Below are 11,167 nucleotides of genomic sequence, written 5' to 3'. Positions count from 1 at the left end.
CTTGAGGCTGAGCTCAGAATGGTGGATTTCCACCTGTCGTGTCACTGACAGAAAAGGTTTCAGGCTCATATTGTTTGTAGCACCAAGAGGCTCCAGCTGAGTTTAAGGCAGGATGGGCAAAATTTTTGGCCCAAGGGCCACATCTGGGTGGGGAAATTGCATGCAGGGCCATGAATATAGGGCTGGGGCAGGAGCTTGCGGTGTGGGAGGGGGTGCAGTGTGCAGGAAGGGGCTCAAGGCAGGGGGTTGATGCACAGGAGGAGTGTGGGGTGTATGGGGGGCTCAGGGCAGGGGTTTGGGGTGCAGGAGGGGTGCAGGGTGTGGCAGGGGGCTCAGGGCAGGGGGTTAGGGTGCAGGAGGGGTGTGGGGTGCAGCAGGGAGCTCAGAGCAGGGATTTGGGGTGTGGGGTGCAGGAGGGGTTCGGGGTGTGGGCTCCGGCCCAGCACCGCTTACCTGGGGTGGTTCCAGGGTAGCAGGGGCACACAGCGGGGCTAAGACAGGCTCCCTACTTGCTGTGTCCCCGCGCCACTCCCAGAAGCGGCCGGCACCACATCCCTGTGGCCCCTGGGGCGGGGCGGGCAGAGGGCTTTGTCGCTACTCTTGCCTGTGGGTAACTCCCTTGAAGCTTCCATTGGCCGCGGTTCCCCGTTCCCGGCCAATGGGAGCTGCAGGAGACAGTGCCTGCAGGTGAGGGCAGTGTGCAGAGCCTATGCCCGCCACCCCTCCCGCCCAGGGGCTGCAGGGACGTGGTGCTGGCTGCTTCTGGGAGTGACGAGGGGCCAGGGCAGGCAAGGAGCCTGTCTTAGCTCCACGGCGCCACGGGAGTGGCAATCCCGCGGGCCGGATCCAAAGCCCTGATGGGCCAGGCCATAGTTTGCCCTCCCCTGGTTTAAGGCCTTGTGCCTGTGAGACCATCCTGTGCACAAAGCTCTTACAGCCGAGGGCTGAGATTTTTTTTCAAAGCCTCCTAAGGGATTTGGATGCCCAAGTGAATAAGAATTGACATCCCGATCTTTTACTGGGTTTTGAACCCCCCACCCTCAGTAAGGAAAGGGGGGCAGGGAGAACTAGGGTCACAGCTCATGGCAGGGACTTGTCCAGCAACAGGGGAGTGGCAGAGGCGGGAAAAAATCCCTGTCTCCGGACTCCCAATCCAGCCGCCCAACCACTAGTGCACACAGTGGGATTCAAAGAGCCGACTGCTTTATAATGTACTGAGAGTTCGATTTATATCCTCTGGATTTCCTTGTGTACTGGGGTGGGGGGGATGGTGTTCCACAGACCCTTTAATATTCATTCAATAGGGAGAGAATTTAGAGTTCAGACTTTCCTTGTACCGTGGAGTTCTCATCTGACACACAAGCACAGGATCCTGGGAATGACCAGTTGTTTTTCTTTTCCACCTAGTGCACTGATAGCCAGAGCTTTTCTAGTGCTTTAGTCAGTGCAGCTCTAGGGTGTCCCTCTGGGTATTGGCTTTGGTCTCTACCACCGTCCCCACCTCTGCACAGTGCTACAAATCCAGACAGAAACACGCAGCTGGGCAAACTGCTTGTAACCCTTGCGCAATCTTCCTCTTTCCCGTCCAGCAGCAGCTTCTGAATGTGCAACCAGGAAATCGGTCAGAGCACGTTTTATCCAGGCCGTAAGACAGAAATGTTTCAATCCTGATTTTTGTTGGTTTTGTGCAGGACCCTCAGTCAGGGATCAGGAACCCATGGCCCTAGTCACTGCACAAAGACCAAGCAAGAAGCAATACAGGATGTGCTGAGTCCCAGTCCAGTGCTCCAGCCAGTGAATCTAGAGATATATTTGTTGTTGAACTGTAGTATTTAGCTCCTACATTATGGTTTTCTTCTGGAGAATATAAAATGCTTGACAAAGAAAGAGAGTACAAACAGTGACCTGGGGTTGTTTTCAGCACCCCACACCTCCCCCACTCTGCCCTCCCCTCTTAGCACTCCCTGGGTACCCACTTTTCCCCAGGGCTGGCTCTCCGCCCACAGACGGAGTTAAAGACGCCTGTGTTTGGTGGGTCCTTTGGCTCCTCTCACTCCCAGCGAGGTTCGCTAACAGGTTCGAATAGCCGGGCTCCCTTCCCTCCCAGAGCTGTGGGGGAAGGCAGGGGGACAACGCCCTGGTAACGGGTCCAATCCTGTGGCAGACACACATTTCCTACAGCTTCTTCCTGGCACACCCAGCTTCTCCAAGGGCTGAGATTGGTCTGTTCCCCTTCTCCTCCAGTTATAATTCACTGTGTCCCGGGAACAGTCATATCCTGAAAAGTGATTTAGGCACTTAAGGTTCTAAATCCCATTAGCTTTCACTGACCCTAAGTCAGAAAATTACGCAGAGTCTGTTCACACGGGTAACCATCCCCGGGGTGGCTGAGGGCTGCAGCGTTAGCAGGAGACCGGGGTTCTCTCACGGAGGGTTTTTGAATTGCTGTAGATATGGTTTGTGTCACTGTGTGTCCCTAGCACAGTAATACGTGGCTGTGTCATCGGTTCTCAGGCTGCCCAGCTGTAGATAGGCCGTGCTTATGGAGGTGTCCCTGGTGATGGTGAATCGCCCCTGGAAGGCCTGGGCATAGCTAGTGCTACCACTACTTGGATAGATATATCCGACCCACTCCAGTCCTTTCCCGGGAGCCTGCCGTACCCAGTTAATGTAATAGTCGGTAAAGGTGTAGCCGGAGGTTTTACATGTCACCCTCACAGACTCTCCAGGCTTCTTGATTTCTGCCCCAGACTGGGTCAGCTGGATCTGGGAGCTGACACCTGTCAATAAATAAGAAGAAAGAAAATACACTTGATTTCCCCTCTCCATTTCCTTGATTTTTCCAGGTCCTTCTATTGCACCCTCCCCCCCCCCCTACACACACACTGGCAGAATTATCTGAGCAGTTTGTGTATTTATGAATTTATCCCCACAACACCCTGCCTAGGTAGGGATATGGTGTTATCCCCATTTTACCGGTAGGAAACTGAGTCACAAGGAGATTCAGCCTGAGATTTTCCAAATGCCTAAGGGATTTCAACACCTAGCTCCCAGTAAAACCAACAAGGATTTGGCACCCAGATCCCTTAGGCCACTTTTCACATTAAATGACTGGTTTCAAGTCACATGTGAAAGAAACAGGATTCAAACAGAGAAGACTGGGACTCAGTAATTCTATCTTATCCATAAACCCATCCCATGCGACACCTGCTGTCCTAACTCACTGCTTGTACGTTTACGCCACTTACCTGAGAACGCTGCCAAAAAGACAAGGAACCCCAGACATGTCATTTTAATTCTACCCAACCACCTTGTGTGGTGTAACAACAGCAACTGTCTGGCCGCCCGGCAGATTTTCAGAGAGGATCAATCGCTCTCCTTTATCAGGAAGTTTTCCTACTTCATTTGCATGTGGCACTGCTAAAGCATTTGAATAAACCGCAGCTGCACCGACCTTGGCAAATAAATGACCTCAGAGCCAGAGTGACAGACTGATGGGGAGTCGCTAGGTCACTGCAATGGAATTCATGCCCCCATTCAGGAACAGGGCCGCCCAACTTTTTTTTATGGAAGGGGCCCCTGAAATTGCTTTGCCTCAGGCCCCCTGAATCCTCTGGGTGGCCCTGTTCAGGAAAGCAGGAACCATGCTGATATCAGTGGGATTTCGGTGTAAGTTTAGAGATAAATGGGAAGCTCTAATGTTAAGATGCATGATATCGGGTGACTGGAATTAAATAACCCATGGATATGAAAAGATATGCAATAACCAAAGCTATGAACATGAGCACTCTTCTGTGGTGAAATGTGTAGGTGAGCCGTGATTTCCAGAACCCCCTAGGAGTGCTGGGTTCTCACTTTCCAGTCTTTTCACAGGTTTGGTTTGTGACCAAATCCTGGCTTTGAAAATCCCGGCCTCATGTACCAGAGGAGAAAGTCCTCAGGAGTATTTCCGGGGTCACTTTTTATGAAATATTTCTCCCCGTTCTTACACATGACATTTGCTGCCATGGACCTTGCTTTAGCTTTATTTAATGTTGGAGAGTGTTTTGTGTCTTGTCAGCCAGAAAATAGCCATTGTTTTTTTTTTTCTTTAAATGCTGATTTAGATTTTGAAAGTGACTCTGCGGATTTATATTAAACCATGGAAAATCTCTCTCCCTTTCTCTTTCTAAACACACATAGCCAACAATGAGAACTTGCCTAGAAGTTGGCCACCTAGGCTAAATTTCAAAGCCAATTAATGGAGTTGGAAACTCAAATTGTGCATTTAACTCCCTTAGGGAACGTGGACATCTTATTGTTAACATTAGCCACTGAAAACTTCTCTCTGTGCTGCGCCTGGAAGTTTTTGCCTGGCTGTGGGTGGATTTTGTTTCATGTCTCTGGCCCAATAATACAGGGCAGAGTCTTCAATCTGCCCATTTGCAAATAGAGCAGGGTCTTGGGATTCTCCCTGGAGATGATGAATTGTCCTTTGACTGAGTCTGCATTGACTGAGTTTGACTGAGAGGCCATTATCCTCTGATCCCATTGAGCATTACCTAAAGAAACTACACCGTCTGCTAAAAAAACTCCCTGACAAAGCACAGTAACAAATCTATACAGACACATGCCTAGAACCCAGACCAGGAGTATTCTATTTGCTACCCAAGATCCATAAACTTGGAAATCCTGGACTCCCCATCATCTTAGTCATTGGCACCCTAACATGAGGATTGTCTGGCTATGTACACTCTCTCCTCAGGCCCTACGCTACCAGCACTCCCAGCTATCTTCGAGACACCACTGACTTCCTGAGGAAACTACAATCCATCGGTGATCTTCCAGAAAACACCATCCTGGCCACTGTGGATGTAGAAGCCCTCTACACCAATATTCCACACAAAGATGGACTACAAGCTATCAGGAACAGTATCCCCGATAATATCACAGCCAACCTGGTGGCTGAACTTTGTGACTTTGTCCTCACCCACAACTATTTCACATTTGGGGACAATATAGACCTTCAAGTCAGCGGCACTGCTATGGGTACCCGCATGGCCCCAAAGCATGCCAACATTTTTATGGCTGACTTAGAACAATGCTTCCTTAGCTCTCGTCCCCTATGCCCCTACTCTACTTGCGCTACATTGATGACATCTTCATCATCTGGACCCATGGAAAAGAAGCCCTTGAGGAATTCCACCATGATTTCAATAATTTCCATCCCACCATCAACCTTAGCCTAGATCAGTCCACACAAGCGGTCCATTTCCTGGACACTACTGTGCTGATAAGCGATGGTCACATAAATACCACCCTATACTGGAAACCTACTGACTGCAATACTTACCTACATGCCTCCAGCTTCCATCCAGGACACCCCACATGATCCATTGTCTACAGCCAAGCTCTAAGATACAACTGCGTTTGCTCCAATCCCTCAGACAGAGACTAGCACCTACAAGATCTCTATCAAGCATTCTTAAAACTACAATAACCACCTCCTGAAGTGAAAAAAACAGATTGACAGAGCCAGACGAGTACCCAGAAGTCACCTCCTACAAGACAGGCCCAACAAAGAAAATAACAGAACACCACTAGCTGTCACCTTCAGCCCCCAACTAAAACCTCTCCAGCGCATCATCAGAGATCTACAACCTATCCTGAAAGATGATCCTTTACTCTCACAAATCTTGGGAGACAGACCTGTCCTCGCTTACAGACAACCCCCCAACCTAAAGCAAATACTCACCAGCAACCACCCATCACTGAACAAAAACACTGACCCAGGAACCTATCCTTGTAACAAAGCCCGATGCCAACTCTGTCCACATATCTATTCAAGTGACATCATCAAAGGACCTAATCACATCAGCCATGCCATCAGGGGTTCGTTCACCTGCACATCTACCAATGTGATATATGCCATCATGTGCCAGCAATGCCCCTCTGTCATGTACGTTGGCCAAACTGGACAGTCTCTACGGAAAAGAATTAATGGACACAAATCTAACATCAGGAATCATAACATTCAAAAACCAGTAGGAGAACACTTCAACCTGTCTGGTCACTCAATGACAGACCTGCGGGTGGCTATATTACAACAGAAAAACTTCAAAAACAGACTCCAATAAGAAACTGCTGAGCTTGAATTGATATGCAAACTAGATACAATCAACTTAGGCTTGAATAGAGACTGGGAATGGCTGAGCCATTACAAACATTGAATCTATCTCCCCTTGTAAGTATTCTCACACTTCTTATCAAACTGTCTCTACTGGGCTATCCTGATTATCACTTCAAACGTTTTTTCTCTTACTTAATTGGCCTCTCAGAGTTGGTAAGACAACTCCCACCTTTTCATGCTCTCTGTATGTGTATATATATCTCCTCAATATATGTTCCATTCTATGCATCCGAAGAAGTGGGCTGTAGCCCACGAAAGCTTATGCTCAAATAAATGTGTTAGTCTCTAAGGTGCCACAAGTACTCCTGTTCTTTTTGCAGATACAGATTAACACGGCTGCTACTCTGAAATCTGCATAGTACGTTTCACTTGAATCGTACTTAATGTCAGATAACCACTGCAGCCCGTTCCCCAGAACCTGAGGTACCATTTCAACTAGTAGCCAATGAAAGTGAACCCAGAGTCTTTGCAGGAGAGTTTTAAGGAGTCTTCTGTTTTTTTTTGAGTCCTTCACCAGCCCTACATCGCTTTAGACATCTGCAAACACAAAACATGTGAGTAATGTACCCAAGGCATACATACAGTAATACAGTCTAAGTCTAGTTCTGTAAATATTTTGATGTAAGAATACCACCCCTGAGGGAGCTGGGAGGAAAAGAAGAAATCCAGAGAAGGAACACCTAATAATGGTGATGAATGAAGAGAAATAGATGCGGGGCTGCAGAAAGCGGGGAGGTAGTTTGGAAAGGGTCTGCAGGAGCTCAGGCTTTAAACAGAAGGCTGGATTTGCAGGATTTTCTATCAAGTGCACAAAGAGGGACTACATGGGCTTGTGGTTAAAATCCCAGAGCCAGGACTGGTCTAAACACAAACTTACAGCGAAATAACAACATCCGCTGTTGAATTCACACCTTCCAAAAGTGCAATAAGATTGAAGCTGGACACTTTGAACTAGGAATGGGGGATCCACACCCAGACCCTGAAATCATAAAGGTTTAAAATCAGTGTAGGGGTTGGGGTGAAAGTTCATGGTGAGATGTGAGTTTTAATTGAACCTGTGTGCTCCTAAATCACTTAGGGCCATGGGATCAATCACATGAAAATCCCAGTAAGAGCCGATCTGCCAATTTAGGGTCTAGAACCACAAAGGGGAGTTAGGCTGAGGCCTGGTGTTCCTAACTTTAAGACTCTGTCACCCAGTGCAATCCCACCCCCTGAGTTAGGCACCTCCAGCCCCTATGAAACACATGAGCAGATGTCACAGGCTGATGGGCCTTTTGAAGCAAGCTGGGCTCTGCCTGGCCCATGACTTTGCAGCTATTCCTCAGCCTCACTGGTGAGCTGGGAACATCGGAGCTCATTAGTGACCCCAGCTGGGTGTACTGGGGCTTCATTAGAAACCCTGAGCCCAGCTGTGATTCTCCATTGTGACTGCTCTGGACAGCACTCTCAACTCAGATGCACTGGCCAGGTACACAGGAAAAGCCCCGTGAACTTTTGAATTTCATTTCCTGTTTGGCCAGCGTGGTGAGCTCATCAGCAGAGGTGACCATGGAGTCCCAGAATAGCAAAAGATCTCCAGCATGGACCGAACGGGAGGTCCTGGATCTGATCGCTGTATGGGGAGAAGAATCCGTGCATGCAGCAGGCAAGCGCACAGCAGGCAAGAGGAGAATCCCTTCTCCTCGACAGCCAGGAACTGTTTATCACCGTGGAGCCAATACCCTCCCCACCCCCCCAAGGTGAGCTCCCAGACCATGAAGCCAGAGAAGGCACCTCTGGTGAGTGTACCTTTGTAAAGATAATACATGGTTTAAAAGCAAGCGTGTTTAATGATTAATTTGCCCTGAAGACTTGGGATGCATTCGTGGCCAGTATAGCTTGTGGAAAACTCTGTTAACGTGTCTGGTACTCTAAAAGCCTTTGCCGTGCAGTGGGTGGAGATCCGTTCATGCTGAGCTGTTTGTGTTTGGTTGAGAGGGATCGTCCCTGATAATAGCCACGCAGTGGGGGGAGGGGGAAAGCACATGTGCTGTGTAATGTGAATCGCTTGATCCAGTGTGAAATAGTCTTCCCTTTGTTCTCTAAAATGTATCTTTTTAAATACTACTCTCCCTTTTTTTCCTCCTGCAGCTGCAAATGTTTCTATGCTCCCCCATCATCTCCGTCCCAGAGGCTAATGAGCCTAATGGGGGAGCAAGCCAACATGCTCAGGCGTCTGGTGGAGCTGCAGGAACGGCAGCAGGAGCACAGACCACCCCTGTATAACCTCCTGCCCCCCTCCCCAAGTTCCATAGCTTCCTCACCCAGATGCCCAAGAACGCGGTGGGGGGGCTCTGGGCACCCAGCCACTCCACCCCAAAGGATTGCCCAAGCAACAGAAGTCTGGCCTTCAATAAGTTTTGAAGTGCAGTGTGGCCTGGTCCTCCCCTCCTCCACCACCCCACCCGGTGCTTCCCACCTCACAAACCCCTCCTGGGCTACCTTGGCAGTTATCCACCTATTTGTGTGATGAATTAATAAAGAATGCATGATTTTGAAACAATAATGACTTTATTGCCTCTGAAAGCGTTGATCGAAGCGGGGAGGTCTGTTGGCTTACAAGGAAGTAGTGTCTACCAAGTGGGCAGGTTTTCATCAAGGAGAAACAAACAGAACTCTCACACTGTAGCCTGGGCAGTCATGAAACTGGTTTTCAAAGCTTCTCTGATGCACAGGGCACCCAGCTGTGCTCTTCTAATCACCAGGGAGTCTGGCTGCGCATAATCAGCGGCCAGGCGATTTGACTCAACCTCCCACCCCGCCATAAAAGTCTCCCCCTTACTCTCACAGAGATTGTGGAGCAAGCAGCAATAACAATGGATGCTAGAAGCCGAGGAAGGGTGGGAGGCTGGTTTAAGTGACATATGGACTCCCAGAGGGAGGAGCCTAGGGTCCCAATATCCTCACAAGGGAGGGAGCTGAAGTCAAGCTCAGGAGGTGGGGAAGGACCTTGGTTCAGAGCTGCCCCTGGGAGGAGACTGAAGTGTTGTGTGATGAGCTGAAACCCAGGAGGCCCAGTGGGAGAACCTGGACAAGACACTGGCTGGGACTGGCCTTTGTGGCTGAGAAGGGGCTACCAGGGGGGTGTGAGAGGAGCTGTCCCCTGCCATTCCCCATCTGGGCTGGTGGGGCTGCCCTAGAGGTAACATGCATGTGTAGAGGAGACTTAGAAGCTTGATAGGGGGATCTACAAAAGAAAACACACTGAACGGGGAGCTGCCTGACCTACCCCGTAGGAGATGTTGAGGAGGGGTTGGGTCCTAAGTCCCACCTGCTAAAGGGAGTTAGGTGCCTCACTCCAGTTGGGATTCACAGCCCTCTCCTGGAGATAGGTGCCTCAGCTGTTTACATTCAAAACCACACTCAAACCCCCTTGTGCCAGAGAAGGATTTGTTGGTGCTTCCCTTAGCTTTTAGCCTAGTGGTTAGAGCACTTGCCTAGGACATGGTAGAGCCAGGGTCATTTTCTCCCCCTCTGCCTGATGTGGGAGCAGGGATTTGAGCCCATATCTTCCACTGTCAAGGGGAGGCTGACATTTGGGGTACAGACACCCCCAGCGCATCCCATTCTCTTTCAGACCAAACGAGTATTAATTTAGTCACAGTGGAACAGATTGAATGAGAGAGCTTGAAAGACCCCTCCCCAAAATACCCCATAGCATGGTGCTTAGGACATTCACCCAGGACCGTTCTCCTGCTGTGACAGGTGACGGTGTCACAGGAGCCTAATTCATATTTTGAGAAGTGACTTAGAAGAAAAATCTACTTACAATGAAGTTTAAGTGAGTTAGGAGCCTAAGAAGTTTGGGAAGGAATTGCCCCCTGTCTGTTCACATGGGCAAATGATCTCTGGGGGGACTAAAGGCTCCAGTGTTTGCCGGAGACCGGGGTTCTCTCATTGAGGGTTTTTGAATTGCTGTAGATGTGGTTTGTGTCACTGTGTGCCTAGCACAGTAATACGTGGCTGTGTCATCGGTTCTCAGGCTGCCCAGCTGTAGATAGGCCGTGCTTATGGAGGTGTCCCTGGTGATGGTGAATCGCCCCTGGAAGGCCTGGGCATAACCAGTGCCACCGCTACTGGTATAGATATATCCGATCCACTCCAGTGCTTTCCCAGGAGCCTGTCGTACCCAGCTAATGTCATAGCTGGTAAAGGTGTAGCCGGAGGTTTTACATGTCACCCTCACAGACTCTCCAGGCTTCTTGATTTCTGCCCCAGACTGGGTCAGCTGGATCTGGGAGCTGACACCTGTCAATAAACAACCATAAAAACCCAGTTAATGCCATTCTTTTCCTCCTCTTCCCAGGTTTATCCACGTCCTTCTGTTATCCTCTTCACAACAGTTTCTGATCTTCTAATTAATTTATTCACACCACCCTTCTGTGCAGTAGGGAAGTACAGTTATCCCCATGTTTAAGGGATTTTGACACCTACTTCCCATTAAAGATTAATGAAAATTGGTATCCAAATCCACTAGGTGGCTTTAAAATTTCACACTGTGATCTGTTCAGAGCTAGGATTTCGAATTCAGAATCCCTGAATCACATTGCTACGTCTTTGTCTTAAAACCGTCTTCCCTGTCCTAGCCCAGCTGTCCTAGCCAGACACGTGTAGGTTCATCCACTCACCTGAGAAAGCTGCCAAAAAGAAAAAGACCCCCAGACAGATCATTTTCATTCTCTCAACAACCTGGTGGGCTGCAAAGCTGTAACCCTTCCTCTGCTGGCGGCTCTTCGGTGAGGGTCGCCTGGTCTCCTTTATCAGTCAGTTTTCCTACTTCATTTGCATGTGGGCGTTGCTAAATCATTTTACTAAACCTCAGCTTCACCTGCCTTTATTAATAACTGACCTCAGAGTTTAGAGGGACACAGTCACGGATGATGCCAGAGCAAATGAATGAGGTTTGGGCTTCAATCCAGGAAAACCCTAAAGCACCTGGACACGAGGGGGACTTCA

The 11,167-nt window shown here is 49.2% G+C and overlaps 1 long non-coding RNA gene across 1 annotated transcript; it reads left to right on the top strand.

Annotated features, from left to right (window-relative positions):
- The first annotated feature begins 2,369 nt into the window (after positions 1 to 2,369).
- LOC135975395 (uncharacterized) lies at positions 2,370 to 8,714 on the top strand. Its single transcript, XR_010592425.1, has 2 exons — positions 2,370 to 7,911; positions 8,303 to 8,714. It is a non-coding gene; the product is annotated as an uncharacterized LOC135975395 (long non-coding RNA).
- Positions 8,715 to 11,167: the final 2,453 nt, after the last annotated feature.

Source organism: Chrysemys picta, chromosome 13 (genome assembly GCF_011386835.1).
Source record: "Chrysemys picta bellii isolate R12L10 chromosome 13, ASM1138683v2, whole genome shotgun sequence".
In the NCBI taxonomy this organism is placed as follows: domain Eukaryota; kingdom Metazoa; phylum Chordata; order Testudines; family Emydidae; genus Chrysemys; species Chrysemys picta.
This window is presented reverse-complemented; position numbering and strand designations above follow the sequence as displayed.